The sequence below is a fragment of the Labeo rohita genome, chromosome 4 (genome assembly GCF_022985175.1).
Source record: "Labeo rohita strain BAU-BD-2019 chromosome 4, IGBB_LRoh.1.0, whole genome shotgun sequence".
NCBI lineage: Eukaryota > Metazoa > Chordata > Actinopteri > Cypriniformes > Cyprinidae > Labeo > Labeo rohita.
The window spans coordinates 38,495,000-38,507,462 of record NC_066872.1 but is presented as its reverse complement, the minus strand read 5'-3'; the positions used below and the strand labels follow the sequence as shown (position 1 = coordinate 38,507,462).

Here is a 12,463-nt window from a genome sequence, read left to right as displayed (position 1 = left end):
AATACACTCGTTAATTTTTGGAATGTTGTGTTATTCTGAATAAAGTATATTGAAAGTTTGCCCCATTCTATATCGTTTGTGCGTTCAGCCTCAGGGTTTTTCCCTTACAGATGTCACTTTAGATGCTCTGTACCCTGTTGATCGTAATTTATTAAACTTGAGGGGAAATATGCCATCATTATATGAAAAAGGATGACAGACACACAAAACATGTTTTAAACAATTATCATTTAAAAATAAAATTGAAGGAACGATACGCTGTTTGACAATAATCACTGTCGTTTTATGTCCAGAAGATGGCAGAAAAGAGCAATTTTTGACAACATAAATCGGTGCGGGTGACTGTAGCCTATTGTACTGTACAAATGACATAACAAGGTCAGAGAGAGGAATTAATTTTTATTTATTGATATAAATAGTTTAATTCGTGGGACTATGCACAACCAAATATTGCGATTAAATAAATAAACCACGTTAATGATGGCAATTAGCTTGAATGTATTTTATGTGACGTGTACACTTATACTATTACATCAAGCTAAACATTTTTTATACCAGCACCACGGACAGCGACCGCTACCATTCAGCATCTTAAGTAATATGCAATGAACTTTCTTCATTTAGACGTGAAATCAGAACAAGCACTATGAAGAAATGAGAATAAGACAATAAAACAATGAGGCAGCTTTACATTTCTGTCTGTATGTCTTCTACTACTGGCTGTATGAAAATGGATAAGAAATATGTATAATTTTTAAGCAGATTAATACAAAACGTCGATTTTGTTGATTACCTGATATTAAAAAGCATCAGCTACCAAATACTAACAACAACAATTATAAGAAGAAACAGCAGAAGCAGTAATTGTACACAGTTCACAGACACACTTCATCTTCGGATGGTTCCTCTTCTTCATACTCTGTTGTTGCAAAAAAGGAAAGAAAATTAATCTGTAAATTTTGCAGTATCATGAGAATATAGTCTAGACATGCACCAGCTGATGACTACTTTAGCTGACATGTAAGACGGTAAAGAAATGATTTGTTTTAGATTGAACATAAAATATGTGACCCTGAACCACAAAACTAGTCATGAGGGTAAATATTTTGAAACTAAGATTAATAAGCTTTCAACTGATGTATGGTTTGTTAGGATAGGACAATATTTGGTCGAGATACTACTATTTGAAAATCTGGAACCTGAGGGTGCAAAAACAACAAAATATTGAGAAAAACGCCTTTTTTTTTTTTATTAAGCACAATAAAACATAGATAGACAGCAACATGATGACACAGACTGAGACCAGTCACAGATATATACACATATATACGCAAATGAGACACAGAGGGGGAGAAAACTAAATAAAACAAGGCAAAACAAAGCAAAAAAGAAAATTACAAGAAGATGGGAACAAAGATGAGGAAAAGACAAAAAAAACAAGCTGTAAATGTATGGATGTGGTAGTTTACATGGGTACAGAAATAAGTCAAATCATTCGATTTCTGTGTTTAGTAAAAAGATTTAACTATAGACATAACTGTACTAAATATTGAACGGGAAGCAATTCAAAATACAATAGTAGTAATATTATAATACAATGTTAAACAGCAATCGGAGCAGTAGATGTTAACCTCAGTATAATGACACAGATCCGGGATGCAGTAACATCAATGACAGATGATATCCTACTTTTTACGTGACTGAGCAGATAATTAAGAGGAGCCCTAGTAGAAATATAATAATATAATGAAACCAGTAATGGACACAGAGGTGGAAGCAGTGGGAGCATCGATGATTGTAATAGTAATAGCACACTAGTATAAAATAGACTAATTGGTAGAGTTATTGCTAATTATTGCAAATGATGTCTCCCATCCCCTAAGGTCCAGCAGCCTCCCCATCCCCGCCAGCGAGCACATCCGACACACCCATCGGCACAGACCCCAACAATGTCCCCACTCCATCCTGTCCCTCCACCTTGTATCTCACCCTGCCAGTGACTAGACCCCACTCCTATGCCAGTGAATGCCATTTTATATAATGGTCCACCACACCATGCACCTCCAGAACAGGCTCCCCCAGTCTGTGCGTGATCTGATGGGTGACCGCTCATTATTAGTACTGTTTTTATCCACTGAACCCTTTTTATGTTGCAAACTGGCCGTAGTCCTGGTGTTCATCAGTCAGCTCCCCAACCAAAGACACCACATCCAGCATAGTTTCAATTTTGATTTCGTCAAACTCAGTAAGATGGGGCAATGCTGGCAGGAGCAGCAAATGGAGGGGTCAGGTTACCTTAACCAAGATACCGATAGAGCCCGTACCGCCCAGATGTGCCCGTCAGACCCACCGACAGGGACAAAGCAGCTGCAACACCCTGAAAGCTTATGTGCTATCTAAATTAATACATAACACATATACAACCACTGCCTCCAACCCTGTTGACTATAATAATAATAATAATAATAATAATAATAATAATAGCAATAATAATAGTAACAACAGAAGTAGTATTAATATTAGTAGTAATATGCCGGATTTAAAAATATCAAAAACAAACAAATTTCATTTTCATCAAAGTCAGTTATCATACAGCTATCATATAAATATAATATCATTGTTTGTATTTGTATATCATAAAATTAGTTTGAGGCATCAATTATAAATCTTGAGGCTTAATTGGGGCATCAGCTCATCAGCTAGTTTTATTCAATATTTAATGGTGAAAACAGAGGGCTGAAAGTTGTATTAAATCTGAGTAGCTGGTTTTGTGTTTTTGTTGTATGTTGTTCTTGAATGATATGTTCCCTTAACAAATGTATCCATTGTGTAACTGAAATTTGGCATTTATTTTTCCAGTTAAGTAATATAGTTTTCTTGGCGATAGCTAGAGACATGAGTAAAGGAACTGGGTGTTTAAAAGCTGGGTTAATTTGAGATGTGTCACCGATAAGACATAGTACTGGGAGCATTGGGATAATAGTTTTGAAGATTTCTGTTAATTTATTTGTGACATCTGTCCAGAATTGATTAACTGGTGGGCATAACCAAACTGCATGAAGATAGGTGTCTTGTGTATTTAAACTGCAGTTGGTGCATCTGTCAGAATTTTCTAGGCCCATTTTAAACATCTTGTGTTGCGTAATGTGTGTTCTATGTACAACTTTATACTGAATTAATTGGATATTTGTATTTGTGCTAAAGATAAAAATATTTCCGCAAACTGTTTCCCAAAATTCTTTATCTGTACTGATATTAAGGTCTTTTTCCCATTGTTTTACTGGTGCAGCAGTGTTTGTGTCTATAGATGATATTAAAGCATATAATTTCGAAAGCGGCTTTGCAGAGTTACTGATTGTGCTAATACGTTTTAAAATTGGAGGAGGTTGTGCTATATCATTGATTCCTGTTGTGGTTTTAATAGAATTTTTAATTTGTAGATAGTAATAATAGTGTTCTTTTCCTAGATTAAATCTCTGCATTAATTCTGTAAATGTAATGAAGGAGAAAAACGCCTTTAAAGTTGTACAAAAAGTTTAGATATATTTAAAGTAGGAAATTTACAAAATATCTTAATGAAACAATGATCTTTACATAATATCCTAATGATTTTTTTGGCAAAAAAAAGCGATACTTTTGACCCATACAACTATTGTTGGCTATTGCTTCAAATGCACGTGCTACTTACGACTGGTTTTGTGGTTCAGGGTCACATTTGTTGTATTGAAACACCCTCAGACTCACCGCTTACAGCTCCAACCATTTGTTCACAAGCGATAGCATCACCATAATTCTTCAGTGCTTCTTCTAAAGACGTACAGCAGATGCATATTATGCAAATATGTGTCATGCCAAAACACACATTAAACAAACTAGACTGTAAAAAAATCACCTTCTCTCATGGTTGTGGCATCATCATAGGGCTCATTCGTGTAATCTGTGACAAAATACAGACATCAATACTTCATATTAATTTTTGAAATGATAATTTTAGTATGGAAAATTCTCACAATTCAGTCTGCGAGTGCTGACATATTCTTCTGGAGCATCTTGTTTTATTTTGCCTGTATAAATGAAAAAACAAAACAAAACAATAAATCATACACTCTAAAAAAACGTACATTAAAACAGTTCTAAACAACTATAGTGGTGGATTTTGATTTGAGAGGGCAACAATATATGGACCCATTCACCACAAAGGATCCATTGGTGAGCTAGTAATGCTACTGTAAATTTCTTCAAATCTGTTCCAGTGAAGAAATGAACTCATCTACATCTTGGATAGCCTGAGAATGAGTATTTTAATTTTTGTGTGAAGTTTTCTTTTAATAAGAGTGTTCAGAAATGCTGACTTAGATATATACACCTTTTCAAGCCTTCCCCTTCAGATTAACACCTGTGTGCGCTCTCACTGACTGCAGCTTGCACAAACACAAGTTTTTACACAGACACAGCAATGTGGTTTTCACTGCTGAATTCTGTGGTTAAAAGCAGGAAGCCTTAAATGATTAACATATCTTTAACTCTAACTGTCAAAAAAGACACATAGAATCATTAGACATGTTTGACTATTCACAGCTACAGTACAAAATGTTTTCATATTAATAATAAAGGTGATCATTTTTAGCAGCCTCACCCATCTGAGTGTAGTGACTGTATCTGTGGTCCATCTCCTCATAAATGGCCTCTATGGCGGTCTCTGGATCTCTCCTACATCTCCTCATCACTCTGTTCTGCTGAATCAGTATAAGCAGTGGCACTAAGAGCAGTAAGAGCACAACTACCAGTACAATCACAAGCACTGGAGGTGTTTGTGGAGGAGAGACTGATGTTGAGAGCACTGGAGGAGAATTTGTCAAAACAGACAAAATCACATTTAAAATCATGTTTGTCTTAAACAAATTTCTCTTCTAAAAAGAAGAATTTTCAGTGTTTATTATGACCTGCACAAAGAGTCCAGCAGTGCTGATTGAACAGGAGTCAGTGTGGTTTTTCTCACAGAGAGGACAGTTTACAGTGGTGAAGCTGCAAAAGTCAAAATGCTGTTCAGCCACCCAGCTGTCATGACCAAAGATTGTGGGAAAGCCTTTAGTGTACATTCAGCATCAAAGTCTGACACCACCTGCAGCATCACTGATACAAACAGTGATAACAGACTGCTCATGACAAGCACATGATACGGCTCTTAGCCTGAGAAGAACTGGCCGTTTATACTCAGTATAATAGGAAGACGCTAAGAAAATATACACAGCATACAATTAAATCACTTAACAGCACTAAAAAAACTGAACATTGCTTTTGTGCACACATTGAAATTAGACAAAAAAAAAAAAAAAAATCATACAGCATAGTCTAAATTTAACTCTTTGTTTGAAAACATGGACATCATAAAAACAGTTTGAGGCATCAATTATAAATCTTGATATTTAAACCAAACAGGGCTTCTGTTTTTAAAAATATTTAATTCTAAAACAAACAATGAAGTTGTATCAAATCTGAGCATGTGGTTTTGTGTTTTTGTTGTAACTCCCTCTTGAATGATATAAAGTTCCCAACAAATTTTTTGATAATTACTCACAACTGCTGTTTGTAATTTATTTTTCAATAATTAAATTATTATTTTTCACTAAAATAGCTAGAGACATGAGTAAAGGAACTGGGTGTTTAAAAGCTGGGTTAATTTGAGATGTGTCACCGATAAGACATAGTACTGGGAGCATTGGGATAATAGTTTAAACTGCATGAAGATAGGTGTCTTGTGTATTTAAACTGCAGTTGGTGCATCTGTCAGAATTTTCTAGGCCCATTTTAAACATCTTGTGTTGCGTAATGTGTGTTCTATGTACAACTTTATACTGAATTAATTGGATATTTGTATTTGTGCTAAAGATAAAAATATTTCCGAAAACTGTTTCCCAAAATTCTTTATCTGTACTGATATTAAGGTCTTTTTGCCCATTGTTTTACTGGTGCAGCAGTGTTTGTGTCTATAGATGATATTAAAGCATATAATTTCGAAAGCGGCTTTGCAGAGTTACTGATTGTGCTAATACGTTTTAAAATTGGAGGAGGTTGTGCTATATCATTGATTCCTGTTGTGGTTTTAATAGAATTTTTAATTTGTAGATAGTAATAATAGTGTTCTTTTCCTAGATTAAATCTCTGCATTAATTCTGTAAATGTAATGAAGGAGAAAAACGCCTTTAAAGTTGTACAAAAAGTTTAGATATATTTAAAGTAAAAACAAAAAAATCTTAATGAAACAATACAACTATTGTTAATGATTTATTGCAAAAAGTTTAGATATATTTAAAGTAGGGAAATTTACAATTGATCTTTTTTTAATGATTTTTTGGCAAATATACATGTGCTACTTACGACTGGTTTTGTGGTTCAGGGTCACATTTGTTGGATTGAAACACCCTCAGACTCACCGCTTACAGCTCCAACCATTTGTTCACAAGCGATAGCATCACCATAATTCCTCAGTGTTTCTTCTAAAGACGTACAGCAGATGCATATTATGCAAATATGTGTCATGCCAAAACACACATTAAAAAAACTAGACTGTAAGAAAATCACCTTCTCTCATGGTTGTGGCATCATCACAGGGCTCATTCGTGTAATCTGTGACAAAATACAGACATCAATACTTCATATTAATTTTTGAAATTATAATTTTAGTATGGAAAATTCTCACAATTCAGTCTGCGAGTGCTGACATATTCTTCTGGAGCATCTTGGTTTATTTTGTCTGTATAAATGAAAAAAATAAATAAATAAATAAATCATACACTCTAAAAAACTTACTTTAAAACAGTTCTAAACAACTATAGTGGTGGATTTTGATTTGAGAGGGCAACAATATATGGACCCATTCACCACAAAGGATCCATTGGTGAGCTAGTAATGCTACTGTAAATTTCTTCAAATCTGTTCCAATGAAGAAATTAACTCATCTACATCTTGGATAGCCTGACAATGAGTATTTTAATTTTTGAGTGAAGTTTTCTTTTAATAAGAGTGTTCAGAAATGTTGACTTAGATATATACACCTTTTCAAGCCTCCCCCTCAGATTAACACCTGTGTGCGCTCTCACTGACTGCAGCTTGCACAAACACAAGTTTTTACACAGACACAGCAATGTGGTTTTCACTGCTGAATTCTGTGGTTAAAAGCAGGAAGCCTTAAAGGATTAACATATCTTTAACTTTAACTGTCAAAAAAGACACATAGAATCATTAGACATGTTTGACTATTCACAGCTACAGTACAAAATGTTTTCATATTAATAATAAAGGTGATCATTTTTAGCAGCCTCACCCATCTGAGTGTAGTGACTGTATCTGTGGTCCATCTCCTCATAAATGGCCTCTACGACAGTCTCTGGTTCTCTCCTACCTCTCCTCATCACTCTGTTCTGCTGAATCAGTATAAGCAGTGGCACTAAGAGCAGTAAGAGCACAACTACCAGTACAATCACAAGCACTGGAGATGTTTGTGGAGGAGCGACTGATGTTGAGAGCACTGGAGGAGAAGCTGATGTTGTTGTGGCAGGAGTAGTGGACACTGACAAATCTGTCAAAACAGACAAAATCACATTTAAAATCATGTTTGTCTTAAACACATAAAATTATCTAAAAATGAATATTATTCCTCAGTGTTTGCTGTGACCTGCACAGGTGAGTCCAGCATGCTCTTTGTGGGAGCAGTCAGTGTGGTTTTTCAGGGAGAGAGGACAGTCCCACAGGTGAATCTCATTCCCTCTGCACTCGACTCTGTTCAGCCACACAACACCTTCACCAGCACCAAAGACTGAATTCCCATCAGCCCTCAGTGCTGCTCCACAACCCAGCTGCCTGCAGACCACCTGAGCATCACTGATGTCCCACTGATCATCACAGACTGAGCCCCACACAGCGTTATGATACACCTCCAGCCTCCCAGAGCACCGGCCCTCCCCTCCACTCAGTCTGAGAGGAAGATGCTCTGAAATATACACAGCATACTTAACAGCTAGAAAATTCACAACTATATGCTGAAAAAGCTATTAGCCATTAATTTATTATTGCTCTCATTAAACATAACATACTCACTTGAACACTGTCTCTGGTGAGGAGATGCTGAACATGTAAAATAATTCTGTGGAGACTCAGGACTTTCTTTCTCTGAGATTACAACATGTGAAACTCAACAAACCTCCAATTTTGATGGAAAGTAAACTTTTATGAAAACTAAACAACAAACATTAATGTATTTATGATTTTGGTTTACTAAAAAAAGAAAATTCATTATTAAATTAATTCTTACCAAAGCAAGTGATACTGGCCACCTCATTACCATAACAGTTGTTCTGGCCCCAGGGTAAAGATGGACACTGCCACAATGTTTTGTCATGTTTCCGACATTTAAGATGATCTAACCAGTTAGGAGCAGATCTCAGTCCCACTGAATATCTTGGTTCACTGCCAGATCTTTCACAGTTCAGCTCTTGACAGATCAGACTCATTGTGTCTCTGTCCATCTGGTTGTAACACACATTTCCCCAGGATCCATTGTAGAAAACCTCCACATTCCCTTCACAGCCCTCAGTTAACCTGATCTCTTTAAACTCTAAATAAAAAGATATTGCATTCAATTCGCTTATTTTTTATTTTATAAAATTCTTCAATTATTTAATTCTAAATCCTACAAGATTAATATTATTTTCCTTTGGGATATTGAAAGCAGAAGCTGCTGGGTAATTATTTGCAATAGTTACTAAACTTTGTGAGATTTTACCTGAGCACACGACTCCTACATCCTCCTTGTGTTGACAGTCATGTTTTCCCCAGCCTGGAGAAGAGCAGCTCCACAGGGACGTCTCATTCCCCTCACACTCCACCTCATCCAGCCATATGGGTCCAGAACCAGGACCAAACCAGGCTGGTACCTGCTGGTTACTGAGGGCCACTCCACACTGCAGCTGTCTGCACACCACATGGGCATCTTTAATATCCCAGGAGTCATCACACACTGTCCCCCATGAGCCACTGTGAAAAACCTCCAGCCTCCCTGCACAGTCTCCCCCAGAACCCACCAGCCTGATGGACCCACGACCTGATATTCAGAGAAAGAAAAACACATTATTGATCAGTAACAACTGAAGAATCTGCCCAGATGTTGTTGTTCTCACCAAGGCAGGTGATTGACAGCTGTTGTGTGGAGCTGCAGTTGAGAGTTTGTGGAGAGCTGCAGTTCCCCAGATGAGCTTCACTCCCAGAGCACTGGAAGCCCGTCACACACTCATGACTGTGTTCAGGACTGGATGAAGAGGAGCCGTAGAAGTTCAGCACAGAGCCACAGCCCAGCTGTCTGCAGACCACAGAGGATTCAGTGAGACTCCAGGAGTCCAGCAGAACTCTCCTCCAGACCTGATGGATGAAAACTTCCACCTCCCCCTCACACTGTCTCTCTCCAGACAACCGCACCAGACCATCATGAAGAGCCAGAGAGGAATCTGAGGAGAAGATGTGGCATTTTATTAAGATATTGCAAGGTAATTTATGTATTTTTTTTTTTTTTAAAACTCACTAGAGCAGATGACTCCAACATCTCGTCTATGAGAACATTCAGCTCGACTCCATGAAGAGATGGAACATTCTGAGAGTTTTGTTTCATTCCCGTCACAATCAAACACATCAGCCCAGATTTCACCACTTCCCTCTCCAAACCAGTCTGATCCCACAACAGACACAGCAATCCCACAATTCAGCTGTCTACAGAGGACACTGGTATCTTTCATATCCCAGCATGCATCACACACTGTGCCCCATTCACCAAGAACTGAAGCTCCACTCTTCCAGAACAAGAGTCTGAACCATTTACCAGCCTGAGATCAGTGTAACCTGAGCAAATGTTATTGAAACAAAAACAAAACATAAATGGATTTTTTTAATATGTTTTATATGTATATATTACTATACTATCCAAAGAGAGGTCAAATATTACTCAACCAGAGCATATTACTCCTACAGCACTTCTATTGGAACAGTGTTTATGGTTAGACTTGGATGTAGAACAAAACACAAAGTGAGACTCATTTCCTCTGCACTGAATCTCTTGTTTCCACATCTGAGTGTCTCCTTTGCCAAAAGCATCTGCTCCCAGCACCTGTACAGGAGCCCCACAGTCCAGCTCTCTACACACAACCTCTGCATCCTGCTGGTCAAAGGCAGCATCACACACTGACATCCAAGTCTTTACTTGAAGTATCTCTAATCTCCCAGCACAAAGATGAGATCCATTAACAAGTCTGGGGAGGCGACCTGCATGTTTTCATTATGTAAATAAACATCAACATAACTGTTTTGTTATTAAGAAAAGGACATCAGTTATGTTCAAAACTGTTTTCTCTATCAAAACATTTAGGTAGATTGGACAGACTTACCTAGGCAGAAAACTCCAGCATCTTCACCATGATTACAGTTATTTTTACCCCAGCCTTTTGAAGTACAGTCCTTCAGAGTTTTCTCTGATCCATCACAGTTCACTTCATCCATCCATATTGGTCCTGATCCTTGTCCAAAGTGAGCAAGACTAACTGCACGTAATGCTCTACCACATTTGAGCTCTCTACACACCACTCCAGCATCAGTCATATCCCAGTAATCATCACACACTGTTCCCCACTGACCTCTGTGAAGAACCTCCACTCTACCAGCACAGGGACCGTTACCACCAACCAACCTCACATTGCCTGTACACAACAGAGTCTTTTGCATAAACATTCATAGGTAATTTATTTTTCCAATCTTTTTCAAGTAAATACAAACTAAACCTAGTAAAGCTAATTTTAAAGAATAGATAGATAGATTTAATAGATTAGATAGATAGATAGATTCACCTACCTGCAGTGGTGAGTGTGACAACTGTGGATATTAAGAGGATTGTTAGACAGTTATTCATCTTTCTCTCCCTCTGCTCTCAAACTTCTCAAAACTTCTCAGAGAACATCAGTACTGATGAACAGGAATCCTCCTCCACCTCACAGAGACACTTCAGAGAGGAAAGTTGCAAAAGTCAAAATGCTGACAAAGTCACCCAGCTGTCATGAGAGTGGTTGTGGGAAACACTTTAGTGTACATTCAGCATCAAAGTCTGACACCTGCAGAAAAGAGATACAATCAGTGATAACTAACTGCTAATGACAGACACTAACAACCCTAGACTGAGGAGCACTGGATGTTTATCATGCTAAGAAAGAGAGACAGCAAAAGACAATTTGTGAAAAACAAAACACATTATTTAACAAACTTATAGGCTACTGAACATTTGCTTTATGTTGAAATAAGAAGCAAAAAACCATGCACATAGTCTAATTTTAATTCTTTAATAGAAAACACAGACATCAATTCAAAATAATTAAATAGGAAACAAATTTAAAACAAAAGACTAATTCCAAAGAATGTTGGAACAGTAAGGCCAATTTATTTCAATTCATTTTTGCTGTAGACTGAAAATATTTGGGTTTGACATCAAAAGATGAATATGAGACAAGAGATCAAAATTTCAGCTTTTATTTCCAAAAAAATAGTCTAAGTTCTCTTTGTGTTTTACATGTTTTATTTTTATTTTTTAAATTTTAATCTCTAATTTCATCTGTAAGACTTAAAATTTTTAGGACATAAAAAAAATGCTTTATGTTTATTTAATTATTTTTTTCATTTTGCTTCTCTCTGTTTGTGTATGTAGATCCATTTTTTTTATATACTGTAAATGTCTTATTAAACACAACCATGTTTTTCCCAGATCATGTATTATATGCTCTTGTAACTTGCAAGTTTATGTTTCAAACAGAGATGGCGATAGAGAGGCAAATGTTCCACACTGCAGTTGTAAGAAAGGAAAAAAACGAACTTCTTGTTATTCATTATTGTTGTTTAAATAAAAATGTAAATATTTGAAAAAACTCTAAATATCACAAAAGAGACCATTTATTTATTTTGCTAAATACACTCATAAGATACATACATTTATAATACACCATACAATAATATTTTCTTTCAAAAGAATATAACTGTTTTCATAAAGCAAAAGAAAAAAAAAACACAAAAAAACTTGTTGGTCATTTTGTTCTGTAAGATTTTGACCTATACAGTGAAATGACAGAGTTTTTTAAAATGATCACATAAATGTCTAAGGTGTGGTCACATTTTAAACATCCTGTCTGTTTTATAAATTTGTTCTATTTTTGTTTTGATGTATGTCTCAAAAATAATCATAGTCTGCTTTAGATGTAACCAAGAACACTTTAAATGAAGAGCCACTAAAAGCTGTAATATGATGTTGTGGTCATTAGACTTAAATTTCCCTGTTTTCCTGGCTCCTCCCTCAAATAATCATAGTCTGCTGTTAGAAAACAAGAGCAAATGTTTGCATTGGTGTTATAAAAATTAACCTACAGTGTGACAGATCTCACAC

At 36.3% G+C, this 12,463-nt stretch overlaps 1 pseudogene; it reads right to left on the bottom strand.

Moving 5' to 3' along the window:
- Positions 1-496: 496 nt before the first annotated feature.
- Positions 497-11,080, bottom strand: LOC127163816 (scavenger receptor cysteine-rich type 1 protein M130-like; annotated as a pseudogene).
- Positions 11,081-12,463: the final 1,383 nt, after the last annotated feature.